Source organism: Carettochelys insculpta, chromosome 2, assembly GCF_033958435.1.
Source record: "Carettochelys insculpta isolate YL-2023 chromosome 2, ASM3395843v1, whole genome shotgun sequence".
Classification (NCBI taxonomy): domain Eukaryota; kingdom Metazoa; phylum Chordata; order Testudines; family Carettochelyidae; genus Carettochelys; species Carettochelys insculpta.
Window position 1 is genome coordinate 113,827,044 of NC_134138.1, and position 27,234 is coordinate 113,854,277.

Sequence of the window (27,234 nt, forward strand, 5' to 3'; positions counted from 1 at the left end):
TGCCACTTCTCACAATATGTAGCAAAGTTCTTTTTTCCTGTTCTGCTGGTTGCTATTCTTAGATGTGTCCTAAAGAAAACCAACATTTCTGATAGGATTTCTCCCATTTCAACATCGCTATTAACTTTCTCTGAACTATATCTGATTTTTAAGGCTGTGCGAGGCATAAACAGGTTGAACATATTGACTAAGTTCCCCTCAAATCCCAGTGTCCGGGTTGTATTTTTTGTTCTAATTTGGAGAGGGCTAGTTCTCTATGTTTAGTATTCTGTCCCTAGGAGAGCTTTCTCCCAGTGTTTCCTGAAATATTTTTCTCTCTCATCTTCATTATCAAATTCATTTATTTAGTCCTGTCTTTGAACTGTGTATTTTCTTTGTTGTTTGAAGTTGGTAAAGTACTCTAAAGTATTTCAGAAAGGACTTACTTGAGGTTACATGTGGTGAAGTCTGTGAAATTCTTTGAAAATGTGCACAGCTCATGTCAGTTAATAACACTTTCATCCAAAGGGGAAAAATAAAGAACATAATTTGATTGTGTGTGTGTGTGTGTGTGTGTGTGTGTGTGAGTGAGACAAGCTGACACATTCTTGGAGCTGGAACAAGCCTGACTCTTTTTTTCCCTGTACTGATTTTGGGGAAAGCACACAATTCTTCAATTCACCTGTATATAGTGGAAGCAGGAAGCAGCACAGCATTTCACAATCCTAAATTAACGTGAAGGTTATCAAATTGTCCCTTTTAATGTGCATGCTCTGTAATCACATTAGGAAAATATCAAACTTAAATTCCTTGTTCTGAGACTTACCCAGTCTTGTACATGGTAATTATGAGTTCAAAGTTCTTATGGTTTAGCATGTATATAAGTATGCTGAACCATTTTCAGTAAGTATATTTCTCTATATGCTTTCATAGCTCCATTGCACACAAGTTGTTTAAATTCCCAAATGCATGTGTGCAAACAATGCTTTTTAAAAAAAATGCTTTTTCTTGTTTGTAATTGAATACAGCTTATTGTGTAGCATAGATGCTACACATTTTGTATGTTCTTTAAGCCTGTTTGGACTAATTATTTAATAAATGAGATGCTCTGATCAACTTACATAAGAGAGGCATGAGATTCATCTGAGCCCCAGATTTCTCCCTACAATGTATTTTTTCCTGGAAGTTGTGGCTTCAGTGAGCTATTTCCAAAGAAGCTGCTGTTGTAAGGATTCTCCAGCATATGCTATATTCAGCTGGGACCAAAACTAGCTTCAGGCTATATGTAGGCCTGAAAACCAGTGGTGTACACTCGTGTTGGCCCTGTTGCATACAAATGCTTGCCTCTTGGAAACCTCCAGAGCCAATACTTGCCTCAGCCCTGCACATACTGAGGCTGCTTCTACACATGCCACCTCTTGTTGGAGGTGGCATGGTAATGAGGCAATTCAAAACAGGTTAATGAGGCACTAACATGCATATTCAGCACCTCATTAGCATAATGGCAGCTGTGTGAACAGACTTTGAATTGCAGACTGACCGTGAAGATGGGGGCAGCTTCAAAATAAGCACCCCACTTTGACAATCCCTTACTCCCACAAAACTAGATGGGAGTTGGGGAATGTCGAAGTGAGGTGCTTATTTTGAAGCTGCCCCCATCTACACTGTCAGTGTGCAATTCGAAGTCTTCACGTCAAAATTCACATGGCTACCATTATGCTAATGAGGTGCTGAATATGAATGTTAGCACCTCATTAACTTGCTTCAAAGTGCCTCATTACCATTCCACCTCCCTAGGTGGCCTGTGTAGAAGCAGCCCAAGTCAGAGAGGAGCTTTTCCAGACAAGGACTAGAGGTCAAAATGTGGTGGTGTCTACGCATTTTACCCCATGTCCCCCTCGTCTATGCATGGCATCCTTTTGCTCTGAGTATCCTGACAAAAGTTAGGGTTGATCTTGCTTTGGGCAGGGGGCTGGACTCAGAGACCTCCTGAGGTCCCTTCCAGCCCATGGGTTCTATGAGTCTATGAAAAGTAGTAGTGCCTAGTGCAGTATTTCTGGCACAGGCTGTGTATGTAGCTGCTCAAGGACAGTGTGTTAGCGCTCCTGGGTTGGTAAATGTCCTAGTGCAATTTACACTGCATTGTGTCAGGTTTGGAAGGGAAAGATGGGGCCAATTTCTTTCTATAGCTTTATGCTACTGGATGTATACCTCTCTGCAACAATAGACGGGTATCTGAGCACTCGCTGTCTCTGGGGCATCCTGGAGCTCTTTCCACCACGTGTGGGGGTACTTCAAGCAAGAATTTCAGTCTGTCCCAACCCTCCTCCAGCTGCTGGGTGGTCAGTTCATTCACCTGTTCTCTCTCTTCCCCGAGGTTAATATTGATAACTGCATTTAAATCAAATACCTCTCTTTCTAGAAAGAGAGAAAAGCAAGGAATGAAACAAATGCAAACTGTGGTGTGGTTCTTGCACTGGCTGGCTGTGCAAGTTAATGCTTCTTCGATTCACACATTGCATCTTTCCCAAAGAAGCTGAGATCCGTAATGTGGTGGTTTGGATGTACCAGTAGCTCAGCCACTGTGGAGCCATTCTTTGTTTTAGAGCAGGGTGGGAATCCTTTTTTGGTCAGGAGCCTCTTGCCCACAGAAAAATTAATTAAAGGCCACACACAAGGGCCTCACTGCTCACCTGCTCCCAATGCTCCAAAGTAAGATGCAAAAAAAAACAAAAAACCAAAACCCTCCCTGACTCAGCCCCCAGCTGAAAAGCAAATGAAACTTTCTCAAACCAACTCTCTGACCTGACCCTCTCAGATAGCTCAGGTTGAGGGAGCTCCCTGCAGGGGGAGACTTGGAGCATACTCCACCAGCCGACCTGGAGCATGAGCACCAACTCACCCTGCAGTGTGGGGGAAGCCCTCAGCCTCTCTGCGGGCTGATACAGGTAAGCCAGGGTCCGTAGGTTTCCCACCCCTGTTATAAATGATTCAGTACAGCTTGTTATCTTGTGTGAAAGTCTCTGAATGCACTGTGCATTGCATATTTTAGCCCTTCTCTGTTAACTGCATCACCAAAACTCCAATAAACCAAACATCCTACATAACAGGGCTTGGATGACTCTTTCCTTTCCATAACCTAGTTATTGCCTGAATATCTTCCTTCGCTCAGCCAACATCAATATAAGACAAACCTATTTATGGAGGCACAGTACAGATCCCCAGGGTACACTCAGAAAAGGCTCTGAGATTCTTGGCAGTGAGCAACATTTAATTCTTTTTCTGCTTCCTGAATGTGTGAATCCACTGAAGTGTGTCAGCTCATACCACTCTTTGCATTCACAGAAGTGGACCGTTATTTAAAAAATTTTAATTGTACCTTGTAATGAAACTAGTCTGCAATTTTACTGTTATTCTACACATCATTGGAGGTTTAAGTGCAAAACAATGAAGCAGGAAAAACAGCTGCACTTGCATTAAATAGGACAAAAATATATGAGATTAAATCCTCAAGCTTCAGGGTGTAAATCAAGCACTAACTGTTTGGAATTAGGAAGAAACTTCCCCTTGGAGCAGGATATGCTATTAGTGTCCATTATGGGCTTTCTTGAACCTAATTCTGAAGCATCTTATACTAACTACTGAGGCTTCATCTTATTCCATTTATGACTATTACTAGGGAGGCCTGGCTTTGGGCCACTCTTTCCTGGAATTTCAGGTGGCTGTCAACGGTATTCAGTTAAGCATTTAAACATGATGGTCCACCTTCACTAATATAGAGTCACAGGCAAATGTTCTAATTTGAAATGAAATCAAACTGCAGTAGACAAAACAACAGTTTGGGTTGTTAATAAATTATAAATCTTTAATGTGCAAATTATTTGAGATCATTTATAGTTCTACTTGTCATGAATAGAAAGAGGGAGAGTTTTTTGCATTCATTACGAAACTATCACGTGCCTCTATGACAGGCTGCGATCACAGAAGACCCCTGGGGATGTTCCCTGGTGTGCTGATCATGCCACTGACACCCACCTTCTTACTCTCTAGGGCCCCCCCCCCCCATCCCTGTCCTTCTCAGCCAGATCCCCTGGTCTCCCCAGCCAAGGCACAAAGTTGGAGTAACCGCTCCCATGCAGAGCAATGCAGACACTATTTAACCACAGCTTGCGGGGGAGCAGTTCTAGGATACAGCACCTGGGAAATCAACCCCCATAAAGGATAAAATCCCAGATAAATCTGTTTCTGCGCTAAAGGTTTGCACAGGGAAGGCTAATTAGGTAAGTCCTCTTTATCAATGAAAGGGAGCTATGCACGGGGGTAAGTCTCCCCAGGTAATAACAGTTTACACTGGGCTTGATTATAAACAAAGGAGTTTTTATTAAGCAAAACAGTAGGATTTAAGTGTTTATAGATAATGACAAACAGATCAAAGTGAGGTACTGAATCCAATCAAAGAGAAAATGGGAAGCTAATCCTCTTCCCCTAAAGGTCTAGTTACTTGTGAGTTCTTACCCTAAACAGTTGCTTTTTATATTGGGTAAAATATTCCGGTCAGGCATGATCTGACTCTGACCTGGGATCTCCAGTAAAGTTCTGTTTACCTGACGGTGTGTCAGGCAATTTCCCAAGCAGGCTGAAGACAAAAGATGAAGGAATCCGAGGGGCCTTTTATATCTTTCCCCTGTGGAGGGAATTCCATTGTTCTCTTTAACACTGTACTCCAAGATGGAGACTGTCACATGAGCAGAGCACCTGTCCAAGTCCTTTTTCAGCAGTCCGTCAGTGCCTGTCTGCTGGATTGCATATTCATGGCCAAATTCCTCAGTTGTGGATTAACACTCATTAAGTTGGCTAAGTAAGCTATTCCTCACAAGCTGCACTCTCACAATAGGGTAGCCATACCTCCTATTGAGGTCTTTATGGAGACAAACATTTATGGTTACGGTTACACTTCATAGTTTAGTCTACAAAACAGGGGTTTTGTCAGCAAAATATGCTGCATGTTTACACGCAAAGTGCCTTTTGTCAACAGTGTAATCAACAAAACCCAGCACTAACCTAGCCCTTAGCTCTTAGCCCCCTCCTGCACGCCAACCCCCTACCCCAACCTGATGACAGTGACTGAGATTGGAGATGAGCGAACAAGGGACTTGGCCTCAGAGAGAGGGTGGGACCTGGGCAGGGTCTGAGGGAAGAGGTATGATAGGGATATTCGGTTTTGTGGGATTAGAACGCTAGCAACCCTACATATTCTTCTTTCTCATACAACAATCTGTGAGTGACATTTGCCCTGGAATTGGGCCTAGGACTAGACCTGAGCATCAATAAATTAAGTACTGCACAATTCCTAAAGCAGGGACTGTGCTAGCCCTCTGCACAGGGATGAATTCCAGCTTAGGAGAAGTGATGGAACATGTGCCTACCATTAGTTTTAATGCAAAATTTCGATAGGCTTGAATGTTATTTATTTAGATATTTATGTAATCACCCATTGTCCTGTGGCTGAGCAATTAATTTTAAGGAATTGATACTGACTTTCTTGTTTAAAAGACTGTACCAAATAAGTCGCTGTCATAGGTGCATAGATAATAGGGTAATAATCCTAAAATAAGCACCTCTTCACAAAGTGTGCAGTCTTTAAATGCTTTTAAATGCCTCTTGACCAAGATGCCTAAATGCAGGATGTTCAGAGATGGTGAATGACGCACATGGTTTAGGTGTAAATGTGGGTGAACCAGATCTAATTCAGTCTAGATGAGTGCTAATGGGGGGTATTGTATGCATCCTTTGTTGAATGTGTATTGCTAGGCTTTGCCAATGCAGGGCCTGATTATCTGTTGCCTTACATATATGGCAGTCATCTATACCTGGGCAAAGTAAGTGGGAAATCAACCCAATCAAAAAGACTCTCCTGTCCCAATCCATTCCTACAGCAGTTGATTGGACAAGCCCACGTGATGGTGTTATCAAAGGCTACTGTTAAATAGTACAAGATCAGCAAAAGACATTTTACCAGCATTAATGCAGAGAACAAGGAAAGCCGTTATTCATAGCATTTGTGGGCTTAACAAAGGTGTTTGACAAAGTTAGTAAATCAGGACTATACAGAGTATTAACCAAGATTGGCTGCCCACTGACCCTACTCAAGCTCATAACATCCTTTCACAAAAACATTAAAGTAATAGTACAACATGATGGATCTACATTGGAACCGTTTGCTGTGAACAGCAGAGTCAAACAAGGGTTTGTTCTTGTCCGTACCCACTTTGGCATATTGTTCTCAGTTCTACTAAATTGTGGATTTCAAAACTCATGCAGCGATGTATTTCTCCATACAAGAGTAGATGACTCTCTCTACAACTTGGTAAGACTCAAGGCCAAAACTAAGGTCAAGAAAGTCCTCCTTATGGAACTCCTCTTTGCAGATGCTAGAGCTCTCTTTGCTCATAATAAAGACACGTTGCAGTCATCGATGGATTCTCTGTCCAGAGCCTGCAAGTTGTTTTCTGTTGACATAAGCATGAAGAAAACTGTTGCTTTCACTCAAGGTATACCTCAGTGACCCAATGTCCTTTCTGGATAACAGCCCATTAGATGTAGTTTGGCAATTCTGTTACCTTGGATCTACTGTCACCACAAACCTATCCATGGATGAAGAACTGAACATTGGGAAGGCAGCTACTCTTTTTGGCAGACTTATGAAATGAGCATGGAACAATCCTAAGGTGACAGTGAAAACAAAGATACTAATCTACTAGTCATGTGTATTGAGTATCCTGCTTTATGGTTCTGAGGCATTGACCACCTACTCAAATGAGGAGAAAATATTGAACAGCTTCCATCTTCACCAACTCTGCAGAATTATGAATATCAGCTGGCAAGATAAAGTTTCTAATGCAGATGTCCTGTCAAAATCTGGCATATCCAGCCTCATAGTGACCCTCAACAGCAGAAGACTACAATGGCTTGGTCATGTGAGAAGAATGGGTGATGAACATCTTACCAAAGAAATCCTCTTTGGTGAACTGTTGTGTGTTGAGAACAAGAGGAAGGCCAAAGTTAAGATTCAAGGATACATGCAAAAATGCCCTGAAAAAATTGAACAAGGATCCAAAATCCTGGGAATCTACATTGTCAGATTGAAATACCTGGTGACGATTGCTATGACAGGGCCCATTGTCCTTAGACAGTATATGTGCAAGCCACACAAAAGAACTTCATCTTAGAAGGAAAAGCTCTCAGACTGACATCTGGTTATTGCAATCGACCCTGCAAATCCGATATTGGATGGATAAACCATGAGAGAAGCTGCAGACTCAAACACTGCCCACAGATCCTCACCACCACTGCTAAGCACTGTGTCTCAAGACGAAAAGGGCCATTCTCCCACTCTGCTGGAGCCCTCTGGCCTGACCCTGCCACATTATACTCAAGCATTATAACTTTCCTTCGTAAGAAAATGTGATTTGTGTGGTTGTGTCTGAGTACTTGTCTCCCAACAGCACCTAAAAATGTTGAAATGTTTAGTTTAGCAGGCTGTAGAGTACTGATCCTGTAATGACAGTAGAGGTTTAAAACAATTCTGCAAAGGGGAAAAAATTGTTAGGCCTTCTAATGGTTAAACAACGCCTAAAATCTGAATTTTTTTTGGATTTTTTTATTTTTTCCTGGAAGTCTGTGTAAATGATTGGAGAACTAGCAGAATTTTGATGTAAGTATGAAGGTAAAGACTGAACAATGGATATCTGAAGGGGGTTTTATTCAAATTGGTTAAAACACATGTTTAATTCAAACCTTTGCCAAAGACCTAGAAGAAAAGTGTTTGTGAAAGAGGTAATATCCTGCCCCTTGAGGGCAGAGAAGTTTCCACTCCATTTTGCTGGCCCGCTGAGAAGCTCTCCAGCATGAAGAGGGAAGATTAAACTTGACATTCCTGTTATTTCTAAAGCAAAAATTCAAGGACCTTGAAAACTTCCTCAGTCTGTAAAGGCTACAAACAAGCAATTATGTCAGAAAACCCACTTTTTCTCTGTGCAGGTTGCTTTTAGCTGGCTGGACATTTTCAACAGGGAGATGGGGTTGTGGGTGTGAGGTTGTTTTGTTTTTGTTTGTGTGGTTTTTGTTTAAATTTTGAGAGAGCAAGGTTCTAAAATGAAAGGGATTAGGCCTGGATACTCTGAAGATTTTTGCATGTGTATCTTGCACAAGGTTCTAAATAATGCAGCTCTAAGTTATCGTTTTGGTGGGACTACTGATGTAGATCAGGCCTTGTAGGAGTGGGACTTAATTCTGAAAATAGTATAATATGACACTCGCAGATGGACAAAATTCCAGGTCACCTCACGCTGTCGGAACCTAACTTGGAATAAGAAAGCATACAGGATAACCTTCAAACAGAGGGTCAGAAATTAAGAAAACATACCAGGTCCCTGGAGGCTTTTTTTTTTTTTTCTGAGTGTTGCCACAAAGATTTGTGGCAAAGCAGAGGGAAGGGAAGATTACAAACTGAAATATCTGGCTGAAAATTGATGTACATGTTAAATGTATTAGACTGTTGGAAATCTCTTTTGTACCCCTGTAGAATGATATAGGTTAGGCTGTAGGTAAATGTTGGCTGCAAAGTAGAAGTTTCAGGAAAAATCAGGTAACCGATAGGGGAGAAGAAGGTAGATACCAAAATGCTGCTTGCAAGCAGGGGAATGAATAGAGTGGGGAAATAACATATGGTAGTTTTACTCTGGACAGTGACTATGTAAAAATGGTGCCTTCTGGCTTCATAGGTCTACTCCCTGTGCGCATGAAGAGCCATGTGTGCTTATTTAATGACAAAGGTAAATTTTTTGCTACAATCTTCCCTGGAGAGACAACACAGCTGAGTTGGGTGAGTGTGCTGAGTTCCTTTCTGGCTTGTACTTTATTGAAGGGCCATCTGTGCATTCCAGTTTGCCTTTAAATACACTCCCACTGAAGGCAGGCGAATTACACAGGCGTATCTGAAAACAATATATTTGGAGGACAGTGGGACAGCATTTGGCTGGCTGAATTTTATTGATGATTAATGTGTTAGGACAGTCCCAATTTGACCTTCAGGTTTCATACGGAATTTGAAGGCAAGGGGGGAAAAAATCTTTCTTTGTGAACTGAATGAATGACTGATGTGGAAACCGTTAGGCCATGGTAAACAGGAAGACTCATGTCATTTCTATAAAGTCGCTTCTTAAAGCATAATAGCCCAGTAAGCACTGAAGCAAATAATTCAAGCTTAGAAAGGAGTAAAGAGAGAACATTTCTGAGCTGAAGTACTAAGTTTTTGGGTCAAACCTAGAGCGAGCTGGTAGATCACACCAAGGAGGGAGTTAGGACTACTTGGGAAATGAGGACATACATTCTGTCATGTGCTGTTTACCTAATGCAGTTAAAGTTGCAGGCTCTCATGCTTCTTGAAGCTGTTAAGAGTCACTTTATTCTCTGTGACCCCACTTGAAGGGGTCACAGAGTGAGACCATGAGTCACTCAGTTCCTGGCAGTACATCCACTGGCACAGCTATGCTGACTTGACTCAAAGGGAGCCTGAGGCTAGTTTGAAGGGAAAGTTGTTCAGTGTAGTTGGCTGAGATCTGCCAGCTCTGGGTGTTTGTCATCCCACAGATCTTGGCAAAGACCCGCTTCGTCAGATGTAGTGAAATTATCTTGCTACAAAATACAGTGTGCTGCCACATTGCAGGGTATTTCTTGACGCATGCACAGGTGATGGGGCAGCGCAGTGGCTTTGTTTGAATTCCGTTAGCACATCAGTTACAGTGTACTTCCACAGCAAAACTCTGCAACATCTCTGGGTAGTACTTGCATATTTTTGTGTGCCTACTGTGCTATTATTTGTGGTGAGTAATACCATAGAACTGTTTTACATATATTTAATATACATTTAAAAGTGTATAGCCCACCATCTCCATTTTCGATTTGGGGTGCAAGGACATGTTTTGAGAACCAAAGGGTTGCAGGCTGGAGTAAAGGTTAAAAACCACTGGCTTACTGTATTCTTTCAAGTGTTGAGTGACAGGAGAATATTAGTCAAGACCAGGGGTCAGCAACCAAAATAGCAAAAAGAGCTTTTTTTTTTTTTTTTTTTTTTTTAAGGATTCCATAAAAAAATCAATAATTCAAGAGCTGCAATGCATGTAAATACAACAGTCGTTAATAAAGTCAAACTCTACTTCTTCTAACCCCGGTTTTAAGAATAGTGCACATACAATGATTTGTAATGCAATATGTGTTTACCGCAGCATTCACAAATTTCTTACATATTCTGTTTCCCCACACTTTACATGTGTGTATTTGCACCACTGTCTTGCTCACTTTCACTCCTGAACCTTCTGTCCCTCTTTCTGGAGGATGCTAGGGCGAGTTACCCAATGTTTTGAGGTCAAATCACTTGCTATGTGCATATGAGCTGTTCGTTTTTGGGCTTTTAGACGTTCACGGTTTATCAAAAATAATTGGGAGGGTTTTTTTAAACTTTGCAATTTATAGCATTGGGAGCCACACAGAAGTACTTGAAGAGCCACATGTGGCTCTGGAGCCATAGGTTGCAGAACCCTGGTCAAGACTAAACAGCAATGTCTATATTTTTCATAGACTAATTGGAGTTACAGTTATTACCACTATGAGACCAAATAGGGATGTTGAATTTCAGCATGGCAGATACCAGAAGAATTTGGAAAAATCAAAGATAAACCAGCTGAGGTAAATAGTGGAAATTAAGCACACAAAAGGGAAATGAAAAGTGAAGATTGAGAATTTATAACCCTTAGATTTACAGTACACGATGTGCCATCTAGTAAATAAAATACCAACTAGCAGTGCTTTTTTTATTTATTCATTTTTTTGTGCCGGTACTTGCTGGTACTGAGTTCTAGCACCTTCTCAGCCCCAGCCATGGCGTTGGCTGGCGGGGAGGGGCAGGGGAGCCATCTGAGTATGGGAACCTTTTTTATTAACAAAAAACAAAACTGCCAACTAGTAATAAACAAAACAGTTTTGGGTGTTAACTGACTGAGGGGAACAGATGTGCGCAAAGTTTAAAGCACTTGTTCCAGATGCTGGATTGGAAGAATTTATCAGTGAGGTTTGTCAAATGTAACCAAAAAAGTGGGAGAAAATTAGTGTGTCATCAGAGGCTAAGAAGTTATTTTGGAAAAGTTACAAGAAAAGGAGGAGCAAACATAAGTAGAACAGGCTCATTTAGAATTGTGGAACTTAAATGGAAAATACCTATTGGTCCGTCTTGTCCATCTCCTTGCCATGCAGTACTGGAACATTATAATTGTGCCAATATTCTGTCCAGTTTTAAATGCATCAAGTGATAAGACTAATCAGGCACCATCAAACAGTATTTTACAATACTGAAACTTACAAAGTGTTACCTAATAATAGATGGTGTCCTCTGGACTCCAAAGGATAGATTTGCAAAAGACTTCCAGCTTTAGGTACCTGCATCCACTTAAACATGCAAAACCGCATTGATCACATGCAGCAGTATTTGAGCATACGTCTGCGTAACTGAATGCCCAGTTACCCACTTTGGGTATATATCCATGCTTTTTGTACAAACAATCATGAGACTGTGGAAATCTGACTCCAAACATCTTTTAAATCCACTGCTCTGTAGTAAATACCAGTTATTTATTAAGGAAGTACAGTCAGACCCCGAGATACACCAATTCACGTTACGAGAATTCGACTTTAAGAGGAGTTTCATTTAATACCCTTACTTCAGCGTACGAGGTCATTTCTTGCATTTACGAGGACCAATCTGAAGGCTGGTGGCTCTGGTAGGCGAGCACCGAGGGGATGGAGTCGGCTGCATTGGTCTTGACAAAGAGGCTGTGCAGAGGGGCGGCGGCGCCCTGCGAGAGGGCGGCAGTCTGGTGTGGGGAGGTAGACTCGTCCGAGTCCCTGCAGTAGATCACGCTGGTCTGTGAGACGTGGATGCTGGGCGTGCAGTCCATCCCAGCCCCGCTGCTGCCGCTCACCCACCGGGTGGCTAGGGGGCTGCCACCGCCTCCCGCGCTGCGCAGCTGTGACTCGGGCACCACTGGCCGCCTGTGGCGCTCCCTCAATTTAGCGCCTGGCTTGCCCGCCGCTTCCGCCTCAACAGCCGCCAGTGGGGCCTCTCCGCTGTGCAGCTCTGCACAAGAGAGGCATCGCCCCTCACCAGCTGGGGGCCCCCTGTGCCTGCCTAGCTCCCTATGCGGCCAGCCCTTGGCAGCACTCCCCCCCCCCACAACTTAACCTAAACTGCACTCAGGCCGGGCTGCCTCCCCATGCCCTGCTGTGCCCTGCCCACCCACTTGCACTGGATTTACTGGGATTTGGTGCTGTTTTAGCATAAATGAGTGTACATTTTGGGGCTCAGGAATGCATAAAATTTTTTCCCACTGAAATTAATGGTAATTACATTTTCGACTTATGAGAATTCATCCTAAGAGGGTTTTTTCCAGGAATGAATTACTCTCGTAAGGCGGGGAAGACTGTAGACGTTATTTTGTGCTCACACATTCCCTCTGTGGTGGTAGTAGTAAAGTCAAAAATCCAATCTTCACTAGTTCATAAAAAAGTGAGTATAGGTGGTAGTAAGGTGATACTTACCAATAAAGCAGGAAGCAAGAAGGGCAAATTAATTTAAGCTTCCTTTACGAGTATGGAGGAAAAGAGTTCACTATCTGAAAACATTTCTAAGCTAAATGTAAAGGCCATCAAGTCAAAATGTCTTTTGGTATTTGTGAAAGGGGCAGACATGAAGTTTTGGAAGTAAGGGCTACTACTGGTAATTTTCAGTTAACAATCTCAACAGTGGTAAGATTGTTATTGTGACACTCCCAAAAATGTCAGGTTGGTCAATCGGAATATGGATTATCAAGTCTTGATTGTGAAAAGCGCCCTTTGATTTTGCATACTGTTAATGTCTGAAGATTGTGGCTACAGTACCGGGATTGCATATAAGCGTAAGTGTATGATGCAGAGATGCTACCTGATTTCTGCAGACTATAAAATCTAACCATAACATGAAAGTGTGCACAATTGCACCAGTAGCTATTTCCAGGTGCAAAATCACAAGATGAGTTGAGGTGGGTCTAAAAATTAAAAGTACTTTGTCAAAATCCATTTGCTTATTTTGAGAATGGAGGCATCAAAAGACCGTGCCTAACAAATCTGCTAGGACTTTTAAAGAAACGTGTATGGGTTTGATTTACTTCAAATTCCTTTTTTTGTAGTTTTGCTTCAGGAAACTTTTTGCTTCTCTGCAAAGCCAGCAAGTGTGGTACAAGTGTGAGGCATTTGAGAGGGTAAACAATTACTTGGATCTCGAAGACAGAGGATACTTGTGCATTCTAGTAGTTAGGGAGTGATGGAGAAGACTAATGGAGTGCCTAAAGGAGGCGCATTGGAACCCATTCTGCTCACTTCATTAGTTGGAACATGCAGTCAGCTGATGAATTTTTCATTATAATACAACACTGGAGATGTGGAAGTGGGGCAGACAATCTAGAGGAGGAAACTGAGCTTTGGTTTAGTCAGTTCAGTGCACAGAAATGTAAAAGACAAAGTGCTGGGGACCAAAAATAATAATAATAATCCTGACAACTAGCAATGCACACTTTTAAAAGGCTGTAAGAAGGAAATAATACTGGGTTGCTTGACTAAAGGTGTTCCTGTGCCTGGACAGTTTGGACATTTATTAACCACACTCAGTGTGGCACTCCATTTACGTGAATTGGGCCAAATACCCTCCTAAGGTGCCAATGTAAATTATTCTCTAAAGCTGATGTAACTAGCCTAGGGGAGATTAGCACCACACAGGCAAGATCCTGGGAGTGGGGGGCGCGGCACTGGAGTAGGGACTCTGACATCACTTCCCTCCCTCTCACCGGCCTGGTTCTTTTTAAGGAGGCTAACCTTGAGACTCAGCCTGTGAATTTGGTCATTTTGATTTGTTTTTTCTAATACCACAGCTTACCCTACTACACTCAGAAACATCTTGGCTTTCCCAACTAGCTGTGCTGTCCCCGCTGACCACTGTAGAACCTGTGTGAAACTTGCTCCTGAGGAGTGGTGACTTTGCCTCCCCCTCAATGCCCACATCTGCCATCTTGGGAAAACATGGAAAGGAGGAAGGGATGAATTTCTTGCAGCCATTATGGAATCTATCTGCAGGAAATCAAAGTGTGTGGCGATAAGTGGGGAGGAGGAGTTCAGTGGTAAATGCCTTTCCCCATATGCAAAGTGGTTTCTTTCTGTAATTGCTGCCCATTTCAAGGGTGTGACTGGAAGCAATAGTGAAGGCAAGAAAGTGGAAAACTAGAAAAAAGCTGCAAGTTATGGCAAGTCAGAGGAATATAAGGAAACTAAAGGGAGGATGAAAAGCAGAAGGATTTACAGAATCCAGGAAAGAAGCATCCTTAGTAAAAAGCTGCAGTAGCTGTATTGCTGTCTGATCTCCAGGGAGTCAGGTCATCTTTCCAGGGACCTACTGCCTTGAGCAGAAGGGGGAAAAATGAAAAAAGGTGGTCAGGAAATGGTGGTTGATAGTGAGGAGAAGGGACTGTAACCTCCTGAGAAGTTGTTTTTGAAGGAGGGGTTGTACGAAGAGGAAGTCTATTGCTGTAATAGAATGACCCAAGGAGAACAGAGCAGCTTTTCAGGATGCAGAGCAGAACGTGTCAGACAATAGACGCAGACAGTTCATCTGCTCTGGTTGTTTAAATACATGAGGATGGTGATAGATTGGAGGATGGTACAGAAGAAGAAGGTGCTTTCTTTATGCTCTGGCAAAGGAGGAGACCAGTTCAGCTGTGGTAAGACAACAGTAACCTCTGAGATGATATAAAGAATGACCTGGCACCAGCAGAGCATGGAGAGATAAGAGCAGTATTTGGACAGTGAGGTGATCTGTATTCCAGAACACTACTTAACGTAACAGAGAAAAAGCCATTTGAGTAAGTGGTCAACATTCAGATATTGGGTGTTAGCAGCTGCATGATTCCTGGAGAATTCAGGGGAACATTCCATCAGTAAATTTATTTTCTGGGTTTTTTTCTCCCAGAGCAACTCTGTAGAAACAGGAAGTGATATAGCCTTGCCGCTCATTCCTGTCCATGCCTCCTTCCTTCATTAAACCCTGCCTGATCATATCCCTGCAGCCCTCTAGGTTGGACTGACCCTGATTGTGTTTTTCATTATTTTCTTTGACATCCTAGGACAGTACAGGAGTTTCCCATAGTTTTGTATAAAATCTTCTCCCCTGCATCTAGCTGAAATAGCTTGATTGGTCACAGGTGGATTTTCACTCAGATTCATGGAGTGGGATGGAAAACAGGTCGTCTTTCTTTCTGCCACACTCTTGGCCTGCCTCAAACTGTCCTAGTGAGACAGAGTTCAGGGAGACTTCTATCTAGCCACCTCATCATCTTGGACAGCAGGGGTGCGGAATGTGTGGACCAGGTGAAATGAAGCCGTGGGCTGGATCTGGTCCCCTGAGCCTTAGTGCATCCCCCAATGGGCAGGAGTAGAAGCTCTGACCCTACGGTAGCGGGGAGATCAAGGAAGCTCTGCACACTGGCTCCACATCTCCCATTGACTGGGAAATATGGCCAATGGGATCTGCAGGGTCAAAAACCTGAGCACACAGTCAAGGTACATTGCACAGATCCATCTGGCCCCTCCACGTAGTTGCCAAATATGGTGCCCACTTCTAGGGGACACAGGGCAGGCAGGGAGCCTGCCAAGGCCCTAGTGTACCACTGGTTGGGAGCCACCTGGGGTAAGCACCACCCGGCCAGAGCCTGCACCACCCCGTACTCTCGGTTGGAACCTCCTCTTGCACCCTTAGTTCCTCACAGGCCTTACACCACACTCAGACTCCTTCCTGGAGCTGCACCCCAAGCCCAGGTCCCATGCCCAGCCCCACTCCAGAGCTCACACCTCCACCCATATTCCAAGCCGCCTTGTCCCCTCCATCCTGGAGCCCTCTCGTGCACTCCAAACCCCTCTTTCCAAGCCCCACCCCAGAGCTCCGAGCCTGGACCCTGACCTCCTCCCACACTTGAACCCCCTGCCCCATCCTAGAGCCCCCTGCCACACCCTGAACCCCTCATTTCTGGCCCCACCTTGGAGCTTAGGGGAAGCCCAAGCTTCTGCCCCCTCACCCACGAAGGGCTGTGAGTGACGCTTGACTTTTTTTTTTTCCTGTGGGTCAATGGCCCAGATAGAAAAAAGATGGCTCGCCTCTGCTGTCCAGCGTGGCTACACAGAGCTGATATCACCCAGTGAGGTGGAGACAGTAATTGGCCCTTTGTGTGCAGAATACTTTATAGCTGCAAATCCTCCCAAGATTTACATGCAAACGGAGTGAGGGCGTTCAACACCACACTGAATGTGTAACAGAAGTTTTCCTAATGTAGATGATATCTGTCTGTCTGTGTTGTATGACGGTGGCTGCAAAATGGTGTGTGTTAGCTGCATATTCATGGTATGGTCTAACAGAGTGACCAACAATAGGCTACATTGCTAATATTAAATAGCCGTCAGTTGTCCTTGACTTGTCATTCCTCAGGAAGCTGAACTGCTTCATGCTACAGGCAGAGAACAGGAGGGACTGACAGGTCTCCAGGACTCAGTGCCCCTGCAATGGCAGGGACCTGATTAGATGTGTGACAGCCAGATGATTCCCCCATCCCACCCCTCAGGTGAGCCACACCTCATGCTGCAGTGGAAGGTGAGAAACACTCGAGGTCCCTGCTGAGCTGTGAGGGTGGGGGCGAGGGGTGGAGAGGAAATTCTTTGCTAACTCCACATCAAGCAAGAAGCACCAACCAGCTACCTAAAACAGGGGCTTCTCTGTACCACATGAGCGCACTGGTCCACCCCAACAGCCATCCTGTCTCTAGCTAGTAGCACTAGTTAGTTTGTTCCCTCCACCAGTAAACTACTCCAGTAGGTGATTATCCTCACTGCTAGGTTGAATTTGTCCACTTTTAACTTCCAGCCATGGACTCTTGTTTTGCCTTTGCCAGGAAGATTGAAGAGTCTCCCCTGATGATCAGATGCCTTTTCCATGTGTAAATACGTAGACATGGTGATCAAGTCAGCTCTTAGCCTGCTCTTCGATAAGAGGTGTGTGTTCCGCTCCTTTAGACTCCCGTAATCAGGCTTGTTTTCCAAGTCCTGGATCATTCTTTTGGCTCTCCTTTTTACACTTTTCCTCATCCTTCTGAAGTGTGGGCCCCAAAACTGGCCACAGTATTTTAGCAGGGCCCTTACCATGCTATACAGAAAGACAAGATCACTTCCCTGCTTCTATTTGTTGTTCTCATTTTTGTGTCCAAGGACCATGTTGGCTCTCTTTGCCACGGCACTGCACTGAGAGCTCATGCTAAGATGATTATCTGTGATGTCCCTAAATGTACTTTTCTGAGTCACTGCTGTCCAAGAGTCCGCCAGCCTGGAAGGATAGCCTATGGTTTTGGTTCTGAAATGTATTACCCTGCGCTTGCCGGTATTCAGGGTATTTTGTTGGGTGGTGGCCATTTAAACAAGAGTCAGATTATATCAACACAATACCCTGTCCTGCTCATTGTTTATTATCCTATCAAGCCCTGGATCATCTGCAGACTTTAGCAGCAAATGTTTGCATATAGGCCCAGATCCTCAAAGGTATTTAGTCACCTAACTCCCATTGATTTAATAGGCGATAGGCACCTACATACCTTTTGAAAATCTGGGACCTTGTTGAAAACTTTTCTGAGTTGGGAGCCTGACTCTCTTTGGCTCCATTTAAAAAAAAATCCCAGCAGTAACTCTTGCTGTCCCATTGACCTAATGTACTAAATGCTCACCTTGGCTTAGAACTCTTATTACCTTGTGTACATGATCCCCCAACCTATTCTGCATGTTCAAAGGAACGTCAGACCACAGCCTCTCCAGCAACTATCTGGGCCTGAGTGAGAGAGAGAGTTTTTTTTTTTTTTCCAGCCGGGGCCAGTGGAAGTACCATTAAATAGATTGTTGCAGTGGTTCCCTCTGGTCATGTTGCACAATAGAGGAATGATTCTGTGAGATTCAGGGCACATTCTTCAAGATGCTCAGCATGTACAGTGCTCACTGTCTTCTGTATGCTCTGTACTCAGCTGGATTGGGCTTTAAGGGTAAGGATGTAGCTATTCTGGTCAATATCTTAGTCTTTTCCATATTTGCCCCTATTCAGTTAATTGCTTCTGATCCTCCCAGTGTTTCAGAAGTTATGTATTTCTTCCTTACTTATTAGTCCATTTGTAATATCGATAGTCTGTGTAAGTATAAAATCTCCAAGTGAGCTGAGCTGCTTCTCCTATTTTATCTGAAATATTGCAATTTACATTCCTTAGCTGACTACTAGAGTTAAGCTAAGGGGTCTTTCTGTCCCACTTTTTCTATGTGACTGTAAACCATCTGCATTTACTCAGTGCCCATATTTATTTCACACATTTTCCCTTCCAAATCATGCAGCTTTCATATTCAGATAGGAAAATGTAAGCACTCCACCAATGCAGAAATTCACAGTATGAGTTAAGTGAATTATACAATTTTGGCAGGTTTTCATGCTGGGCTGTTTTGTCAGATGGACGTTTTCTCCTGCACTATCTGATCCCAACATCACAAAGTCAAGGGTACCAGCTATATGGCATAATTCAGTGGAATGTAAGGGCTCTCAGCACCTTGCAAGAATTGCAGTCTTATCTAAGCGTTGGCTGCTCTGGAAAAAGCTAATCTAAATGGTCCCACAGAAGAGTAAGACACTTGAGATTGCAAAACACATCAAACAAAATGAGGTCATTTTAAAAGTATAAAATAAATAATGCAATAGGAATTATGCTGTACAAGTCAAGTTACGTGGTTTCCCCTCAAATGCACTCATTAAGTAGTTATTGTCTACTTACTCACAGCTCTTTACTCAGTTTTTAGATAGTGATGTCTGTATTTACTCTCTTGTAAGGGAAAGGAAATGGATTTTATGAAATATTATGTTTGTGAATTTTGCGTGAAGGTGAGCATGTACATTTCTTCCATGGCTTGTTAAAGTTAATAATCAAAATTGCTTGTTAGTAAGAAAACAGAATAAAATAATGATATTGTTAGGATAAATAAAACTGAGGTGTGATGGGGTATACCAACCTCTCACTGGGCAACAGGGGACTATGGGATTCCATTGCATCCAGACAGACCCCTGCCCTGCCTTACCACAGATGCAGCAAATGATCCCTGTGATGGGTGGGATTAAACGACCAGGAAACGGCTCATTTGCGGGGGAGGGTAGCCCTGGAAGAGAACAGAGGGATCACTGAAGTCTCCAATGCAACTGTCCCAAAAGGGGCCCTGAGGATCCACATCCAGAAGCAATCTGAGGGGGCATCGCCATCCTCTGCGAGTGGCCCCTGAAGGCTGGTAATCCCCTCTGTTTTCTTTATTTGGACTCGCTAGCAGGAGTAAACCTTAGGCTAAGCTGTTCCAGGGAGGGGAAAATAAAAAGTGGCCCTAGGAGGGTTGCCATGCCAAAAGGCACATGCAATGAGCAGACCACTCCTTCAGGCAGGCTAGCCCCTTGAGGGCCCAGCCTCCATGGCAGGAGGCCAAAGCCCACATCCCTCCCCACTACTCCACACACAGGTCTTCCTGCTGCTGGAGGAGCCACGAGCCTGCTGGCCTGAGTGGTGTGGATGTCCTCCGCTGTCACTGTGTTTCATAGGTTGGGTGGGGATTGTGTGAAGAAATACTTCCTTTTTTGCATTAAACCTGCTGCCGATTAGGGACCCTGCTTGATCATGGTCTGTAAAGGAAAAAATGACACTTCCCTATTCCCTTTCTTGGTACCATTCTCCCTCTGCTCCACTTGTCTTTGGGAAGGATGTGTGAATCTTCATCCCAGATTAGCCTTATCACCACTCTGTGGCTGACAGTGCAGCTGCTTTACATTCCCTTCCCTGGCTGACTGCCAGACTCCTCTGAGGTAATGAGTAATTGTTTTGTCAAGGTCCAAATTTCTTGCTCAAAGTATAAATCCTAGAGGAACATTTTTTTTCCAGGCTGCACAAACAATGATGATGAAAAGATTTTGCGATTCATTTAAATTCATGTGGTGGTCTGGATTTGGCGTGGGGAGTGGGCTCCGGTGTTGCTGCAATAGCAGCCTGATTGAATGGGAAAGTCTGTACCTCCACCTCAGGGAAGGCCTCAGCGGAAGGAGACTACTTCATTTTACCTAGGTGGGTGTAGTTGTCCTAGCATAACACAACTAGTGCAGGCCTAGCCCTCACCCAGGGAAAGGGGTTTTCTGTCAGTGTAGGACTGACTACTGCCTTCCTGAACAAGGATGACTACGTTTGACAGAAGCTTGCTTCTGTCAACATAGTTATGTCTACACTGGGGACTGGGTCTGAACAGGGGTGTGGCTTTTTTCCACAGGCTGGCCTGGCGTGGTGTTTTCAACCAAATGTTTTAAGTGTACGCTAATCCTAAATACTGTCTAAATTGTCTTTCGGCAGATGCAGAAAGGAAAGAAGTCCCCACTCAAACCACGGAGCAACCTCTAGTGCTCTTCAGTGCTACCAATGTGAGCTCAGTTTGAACAGAGCCCTTAGATTTAAGCATCTCAAACCTTCTATGTTAAAAGCATAAATTATGCCTCATAAAACGTGACTCTCGGCACCTTCTCGTCAGAAAGAAGTTCTCCATGGACTATTAAATAAAGCAAGCTTGAAAGCCCAGATTGTTTTCCTGATTAGAATACCATTTAGGAAATTACAGCATGGGGGCGAGGACCTAACATGCTCAGAGCATGACTGAGAGATTGGGAACTGACATGATGATTGGGACTAAGTTACAACACTGCTGCATGAAACTGTGATTTACTGTTGATAGCACTTGCAAACAATGTACGCTTTAGGACCAGTGTGTCATTATGCAGCATGGAGGTAACAGTTCAGCAACAAAAACCTGTCAGTAGCAGAGGTGTTATAAAGTGAACTTTGTAACTGTATTTTATCCTGACATTTCTGTATATGTGCTGACATTTGAGAGAGGGAAGTGCAGGCAATGTGGCAGAAACTGAAAGAGCTCTAAAAAGAACGTATGTCACACAAAAGGCTTGAACCTTTCATGGGGCAACCTTGTAAATTATGTGTAAAAACATTCAGGTAATGCATAACAAGCCTCAGTAACAGAGAAAGCTGTGCTAAGCCTCAGTATTATTACCAAAGGCCTGGGTTCCTTCTTGAGCTTTGAAATTTATTTTGTAGCTCCCTCCCTTGTCCCATTAACTCTCCTTATACAAGCGTCCCGATTGAACCGGGTCAGCAATCGCAGCAAGCAGGGTACAGTGTGTGGTTATTAGAATCCAGCATCTCTGATTTTCTAGTGATGGGGTGCTGGTCACAAAATGCCAACCTGGAGTCTGTTTTCATATCCTCTTCCCTACTGACATTCTACAGCCAAATATTAGTGAACTGTTTTCACTTGTTACACAAATTATTAATTCTGCTGAACCTCGCTTCTAGACTTGTTCCTGTTGAAGTACGTGCTGTTTGCAAAGTCTTAGGGGGAATAATAGAAAACACTACAAATAATTAAACAAACCAGCAGTCATGTAGCACTTTAAAGACTAACAAAATGATTTATAATTATGATTAATCTGAAGTGGGTGTGTCCCACAAAAGTGCCTTACCTAAGAAATCATTTGTTAGTCTTTGAAGTGTTACGTGACTGCTGGTTTGTTTTGTGAAGATGCAGACTAATACGACTACCTCTCTCTTACGATTCTACAAATAATTATGAAGCCAAGTTCTATATGATTCCAAGGACACTGAATTTGCCGCAGAACCCGCTCTTCACTATGGTATTGTACAGATATGTTCATTTAAAGGGTTGGGCTGCTGATGGACTTAAATATTAACCTGCTCAATATTGTTGACATATTGTCTGTCTTGCTTTGGAAACAGCCTGAAAGAGGTGTTAAGCGTCCTCATGGTCTCAGCTGGTTGTTAACAGAGAAGCTTAATTATGTCAGCTTAAATATCAACATTACCAGCTCATCATGTTAGGAAACATGTTTAGGGAATGTACTTAATCCGTGTGTGAGGCAGGACTGGATATTGGGCATGGGGAAGTAGAACAGCTGTTGCTGGTTTCAGGAAGTAAAAGAGCCCCAAAAAGTGTCAGCTCATTTCCATGACGGTGGAGGGGTGTAGCCATTTCTCACAGGGGCCAAAATCATCTACCTGCTGCATAACAAAAATCCAAGCCACCACCTATGCTGGTGGTCCCCAACTATGGGGCATGCCCCAGTTGGGTTGGCACAGAGGAATGGGTAGGATGGGGTGGAACCCAGACCAGCTGTGGCCTGGCCACAGCTCTGTACCTGGCCATGGCCCTGACAGACAGCTCCAAACACTGCCTGGCCACAGCCCCTCCCCAGCTAGGGCTGTCAGGCATTCAATGCCCAGTGAAACAGGGACCCAGCTGGCTCTGGTCAGTACCACTGATTAGGTTGCTAGAAGTCTGATCGGTAGTGTCATGGAGCTAAGGCAGGCTGCCTGCCTGACCTGGCTTTCTGTGGCTCCCAAAAGTGGATGGCATGTCTGGGACATCCATGAGGGCTCTATGCGCTGCCCCCACACCGAGTGATGGCTTTGCAGTTCCTGTTGGCTGAGAACTGCAGCCAATGGGAGCTGCAGGGGGCAGCGGCAGTGGGTGAGGGCAGCGTGCAGATCACCCGTGGCTGCCCCTGGGCATAGGAACCTCCACTTCTGGAAGCTGCCCGAGGTAACCACCACCTAGTGGGATCCTTCACCCCAAACTCCCTCCCACTCCCCAGAACATGTGCCAGCCCTGAGCCCCCTCCCCATCCAAATTCCCTCCCAGAGCCTGCTCCCCCTCCCACACCAGAAGCCCTTGCTCCAGCCCTGAGTCCCTTTCTGCGACCCAAACTTCTCATCCACGGCCCCTCCCCAGAGCCTGCTCCCCCAGCTGGAACCTGTACCACCTCCCGCATTCCCACCCCTCCTTCCCACTGAGTGAAAGTGAATGAGGGTGGGGGAGAGCAAGTGACAGACAGGGTGGGAGTGAGCGAGCTGTGGCAACGGGGTGAGTCTGGAAAAGGGGGTGGAGCAGGAGTGGGGTAAGAGTGTTTGGTTTTGTGCAATTAAAGTTGGCCACCCCACCCCCAGCCTTGGTCCACGCTGCTGCTCTGTTTCTGCCCACAGCTGCAGCTCCTGTCTCAGCACCCAACTCCTGTTTGTGTCTCCACTTCCTGTCCCTTGGGAGCTGCAGCTCCACACCCGGCCTTGGCTCTTGGGTGGGAAAATAACTCTAAAAAGTTGGTGGGAGGGGGCACTGTCCCATGCCTTATCGGGTTAGAAATGGCCAGCTGCTCTTACCAGAAGTCAAAAACCTCCAGCTTTCCCCGTCAGCTTCCACAGTGCAGGTGGGTGTTGTCAGCACAAAAATCTGAGACGCATTCAAAATTGACAGTACATGGATTTGGCATAAAAGTGAGTAAAACTTCAAAGGTGTTCTGAATTTAATATCTAAACAAATACTCAGAATATATTGCAGTGATTTCATTATTGGTTTTCATATTTAATTTGGTAAAATACAATCAGTTAAGTTTACATTACACTGCTAAAGTCCATCACATCTGAAATGCTGCAGAATGTAGGTCTGTTATGCTAAAAGTATACAGGAACTTGCAAATTATACAGAATGGACCTTAAAGACAATATCTTTCCATCCAGACAAAGAAACTTTATTAATTTTAAAAATGGAGTACATATACCACAAACAAGTCTAGAATATCTTCTGGTTTGAAAACATGTCTTGAAACTAGGATTCCTGCATTCTATTTCCAGAGCTTATTTACTGAGGTGCTACTCAATGTTTTCGTAATTTTTTTTTATTGCTCTGTGAATGTCCCCCAGGCTTTACTTACTGGCACAGGGTCTTATCAGCTACTCAGAGACTTGGCAAACATGTACTACCATCAGTCCATTTAAAGCATTGTTTTGAGTTGTCTATCTGGTCTCAAGGTTACAGTTGTGTTGCAAAATACACAGTCCAGACTGGCGAAACCAGACTGTTATTGGACTGAAGGTAAAGAGGAAAGGGATAGAGAAGTGTAGAAATACCAGTGAAGGAGAACACAGTGGGGGCAGGGGAGTGACAAAGTCCTGTATTCTAGATGGTGGTCATCAGATAGAACCAACAGAAATGGTGCTATCAAGTAGGTTCCCCATCTCTGGGCTGGGCTAGTCAAGACCTGAGCTCAGAATTAGAACAAAGGTATACCAATCTTAGGGCAGATCCTGAGGTTCTCTGCTATGGTGTGGGTAGCAGCAATACTGATGACATTCGCTCCTTCCTCTCTTTTTTCAGACAGCAGTTGTCTCCCCTTGCCTCATCTGCACTTATTTTCCCCAAAGGTCTTTTATTTTTAGAAATCACAAAAAGGAGAGATGGGTGGACTAGCTTTTTCTTTTGTCCGGTAATTAGGCCTAGTTTCCAAGATACATTTAGGTTCATTGATTTCTGGTGCCACCGTTCTTTTGTTTACCTTGCATGATCCTAACATAGTCTTTGAATTATATCAGAAGGATTTTTTTTTTATTAGACTAATTCAGCCTTTGTCTCCCTTTGGCACTTTCCCCATCACGATCAATCTTACGTGACTGGAACATTTTGTAAACTTTTATCCACTTGCCCATGGCTGAGCTCCCAATTCAGGTAAAGTGTGTGCTTGCCTTGGCTACAGTTACGCCTTCATTTGCTGCATCTGTGTGGTGCATGGGCTGGCAACCTTCAGCACGTCGACCGTCAGGATAATATGCTGGTGGGCCAAGAGACATTTTTGTTTACTTTGACTGGGAGTGGAGGTGGGACCTGGAGAAGAGGTGTAGCAGGAGTGGGGTAAGGATGTTTGATTTTGTGCGATTAAGTCACCCTACCCCTAGCCTTGGTCCTGGCAGCTACTCCACTTCTGGCCATAGACCTGCCTCCAGCTGCAGCCCCAGCCTTGTTTACTTTGGACATTAGGAAATCCTTCCTGACTGTCAGGGTAGTTAACCACTGGAATAAATTGCCTTGGGAGGTTGTGGAATCTCCATCACTGGAGATATTTAAGAGCAGGTTAGACAGACATCCAGCCGGGATGGTTTGGACAGTGCGTGGTCCTGCCGTGAGGGTCGGGGACTGGACTTAGAGATCTCTTGAAGTCCCTTCCAGTTCTAGTCTTCTATGATTCTGTGACTGTCTGCAAGCATCATCGCCTGCAGTGCCCAGTGGCCATTGTTCACCCTTCCTGGCCAATGGGAGTTCTAGGAAGTGGCAGCAAGCAGGTGCCTACAGCCCATGCCAACATAAGTAAAATGTCCTGCAACCAACCAGCAGATTACCCTGATGCTCTGAGTTCTGAAGGTTGCTGCCCTGTGCTATACATATACCCACAGCACAAGCCAAACTTACTCTTAGGAGCAAGGTCTGGCAGCTCTTTGTGCTATTTGTCTGGAAGCCACCATCTACACCTACTATACTGTAGAAGCTAGCAAATAATATTACTTTGCGATGAAAGGCATAGAGTTCAGGGCATAGAGAGGAGTAAAAAGGAAGGAGAAAAGCCTGAAGAGTTGCTTAAACAGGGGCCTCAGTATTATGGAGGTTCCATTAAGAGATCATATTTTTAGATACTTAGTTGGATGAAAACTTCAATCTCTTATGATTACATATGATAAATAATATAACTATATGGCTCCAACCAATGCAATAGGAGCAGATGACTCACTATCTCCTAATAGACACAAACAGCTATAGTCACAAGTGTAAATAATTACAGCATTTGAGTCAGGTTAATTTGCTTAGCTCATTTAACAAATTGAATTGCTTCAGCTCATAGTATAGTGTGGTGGGAATTCAGTGCTGTATTTCTGTCCTGGAATCCAGCTTTGAAAAAAGTCTTTTCAGAATTTGAGAACAAGTTTATTTTTAAAATATAAACTGACCATTCTTCCACCCCCCCGCCCCAATGGAGGGGGAAAAACAATTCTGACATTGTTAAACTTTTACATTTAGGGCACAAAGCAGCTAATCAAAGAAAGATAATAGATCAGTGAGTAGTTTGTTCTTTTTTCCAGGTAGCTAAGACTGTCGCTGAGTAGTTCATGTATGCCCTGATTTTTCTCTTGATACTCATGTCATACATTGCAGTAGAGACAAGTTTCAGCTTCTGTGGACAAAGAAAATCACGCTTTTGGAATTCTACAGAAACTAGTTTCAGTAATGCTAATATATTTTCCCTTTCCCTTGTGTTCTGTGTTGTTTGTTGTTAGTTACAATCTTTTCACTCTGCTTGAGCTTTGAAAAGCCTTTCTTCTTGAAAATGTGATTAGATGTAAAGTTGACAAAACAAGGAAGTAAATGCACCTCTCATCCTGAATTTCTAGGTGCTATTACAATAGAAGGGATAATGACTGGAACCGAATCCAGATCGACTGAGTCTCAATCTCATGCCCTAATGGCAAGACCATCAAAGATTATTTTCGAATTGGGTTTATAAGTTTTGCTATCCACGAGCCTGTTTCTATATTATATGAATTATAACTGTTAGGATGATGAGACATAGGAACTGGCTTTGTACCAGTCAGTAATGTCACTTTCCAGCTTGTCTGCTCACCCAAAGGGGTGGAGCACTTCAACATGGCTGCATCGCCTGAACTCCCCTTTGACTCCAGAGAGCATGGTTTGCATTCAACCTAATGCATGTTTTGTGTCTGTGTCTTCCAATCATGTCACAATAACCTGTGCTCTGTCAGGATGTATTCAGTTCCAGGAGAGACATTTGAAACTCTAATTACTAAAAAGCTCCATAGTCTTCTGTAGCAAAGTACCAAAAAAAAGTACCTCATAACTTACAACAGCAGATGGAGTGAGGACATTCATCCCAGTTTTGAGACAAATTTAGACTAGTAGGCCCTTGTGCAACGCCAAACGGCCCTGATGAAAGATGGTAGCTGCTACGAGAGTGGGTGGTGAAGTATGCATGTGTGCGTTGAGGGGCGTGCGGCAGTAGGTGTGGGTGGCAGAATACCCATAATCTTCAGAAGATTACATCACTTGTTGAAATAGTCCTTACAAACCTTACGAAGCCGTGGTCAGATGTTACAGGTTTACATCGTC

General features: G+C 43.9%; 1 protein-coding gene across 8 annotated transcripts in view; it reads left to right on the forward strand.

Moving 5' to 3' along the window:
• KCNG2 (potassium voltage-gated channel modifier subfamily G member 2) overlaps nucleotides 1-27,234 on the forward strand; it is a 79,196-nt gene that overhangs the window by 15,345 nt on the left and 36,617 nt on the right. Inside the window, exons 2-3 of one of the 8 annotated variants that reach the window (XM_074987557.1) lie at nucleotides 17,027-17,154; nucleotides 20,559-21,907. The exons of 3 other annotated variants lie outside the window; for them this stretch is intronic. The gene's annotated coding sequence lies outside the window, so the exon portion shown is untranslated. Of the gene's footprint in view, nucleotides 1-17,026; nucleotides 17,155-20,232; nucleotides 20,280-20,558; nucleotides 21,908-27,234 lie in introns of those variants that run through there. 4 more of the 8 variants (XM_074987558.1, XM_074987559.1, XM_074987556.1 and 1 more) reach the window with 4 other exon arrangements.